General features: G+C 42.6%; 1 non-coding gene across 1 annotated transcript; it reads left to right on the top strand.

Annotated features, from left to right (window-relative positions):
• Positions 1 to 1149: 1149 nt before the first annotated feature.
• Positions 1150 to 1257, top strand: LOC127743631 (small nucleolar RNA R71). The gene has a single exon (XR_008005015.1). It is a non-coding gene; the product is annotated as a small nucleolar RNA R71 (small nucleolar RNA).
• Positions 1258 to 1613: the final 356 nt, after the last annotated feature.

Genomic DNA, 1613 nt, shown 5'->3' with positions numbered 1-1613 from the left:
AGGCCTTCTTGAAGGTCATGGTGCCTATGGTACAAGGTATTGAAAATTTCCCAGGATCCTGTCTCTTTTGAGGCAGTTTCTACCTAGACAAGTAATCCAATTCTTTGGTGAGCAAAGGGGGTTCATCCTCCCAAGTCTCATTACCAAATAACCTGTCATTTAGCTTCATGATTGCTCCAAGGTATTTAGCAACTTGCTCTTCAGTGACATACTCATCCTCTTCAGAGGAAGAATACTCATCAGAGCTCATGAATGGCAGGAGTAAATCCAATGGAATCTCAATGGTCTCAGTGGGAGCCTCAGATTCCCATGGTTCCTCATTAGGGAACTCATTAGAGGCCAGTGGACGTCCATTGAGGTCTTCCTCAGTGGCGTTCACTGCCTCTTCCTCCTCTCCAAATTCGGCCATGTTGATGGCTTTGCACTCTCCTTTTGGATTTTCTTCTGTATTGCTTGGAAGAGTACTAGGAGGGAGTTCAGTAATTTTCTTGCTCAGCTGACCCACTTGTGCCTCCAAGTTTCTAATGGAGGACCTTGTTCCAGTCATGAAACTTTGAGTGGTTTTGATTAGATCAGAGACCATGGTTGCTAAGTCAGAGGTATTCTGCTTAGAACTCTCTGTCTGTTTCTGAGAAGATGATGGAAAAGGCTTGCCATTGCTAAACCTGTTTCTTCCACCATTATTGTTGTTGAAACCTTGTTGAGGTCTCTGTTGATCCTCCCATAAGAGATTTGGATGATTCCTCCATGAAGGATTGTAGGTGTTTCCATAGGGTTCTCCCATGTAATTCACCTCTTCCATTGAAGGGTTCTCAGGATCATAAGCTTCTTCCTCAGATGAAGCTTCCTTAGTACTGCTTGGTGCATTTTGCATTCCAGACAGACTTTGAGAAATCATATTGACTTGCTGAGTCAATATTCATTCAGAGTGTCAATCTCAAGAACTCCTTTCTTCTGATTTGTCCCATTGTTCACAGGATTCCTTTCAGAAGTGTACATGAATTGGTTTTTTGCAACCATTTCAATCAGCTCTTTAGCTTCTGTAGGCGTCTTCTTCAAATGAAGAGATCCTCCAGCAGAGCTATCCAATGACATCTTGGACAGTTCAGACAGACCATCATAGAAAATACCTATGATGCTCCATTCAGAAAGCATATCAGAGGGACACTTTCTGACCAATTGTTTGTATCTTTCCCAAGCTTCATAGAGGGATTCTCCTTCCTTCTGTCTAAAGGTTTGGACTTCCACTCTAAGCTTACTCAATTTTTGATGTGGAAAGAACTTTGCCAAGAAGGCATTGACTAGCTTTTCCCAAGAGTTCAAGCTTTCTTTAGGTTGTGAGTCCAACCATGTCCTAGCTCTGTCTCTTACAGCAAAAGGGAATAGCATAAGTCTGTAGACCTCAGGGTCAACCCCATTAGTCTTGACAGTGTCACAGATTTGCAAGAACTCAGCTAAAAATTAATGAGGATCTTCCAATGGAAGTCCATGGAACTTGCAATTCTGTTGCATCAGAGAAACTAATTGAGGCTTAAGCTCAAAGTTGTTTGCTCCAATGGCAGGGATAGAGATGCTTTTCCCATAGAAGTCGGGAGTAGGTGCAGTAAAGTCAC

Source organism: Arachis duranensis, chromosome 10 (genome assembly GCF_000817695.3).
Source record: "Arachis duranensis cultivar V14167 chromosome 10, aradu.V14167.gnm2.J7QH, whole genome shotgun sequence".
In the NCBI taxonomy this organism is placed as follows: Eukaryota; Viridiplantae; Streptophyta; class Magnoliopsida; order Fabales; family Fabaceae; genus Arachis; species Arachis duranensis.
This window is presented reverse-complemented; position numbering and strand designations above follow the sequence as displayed.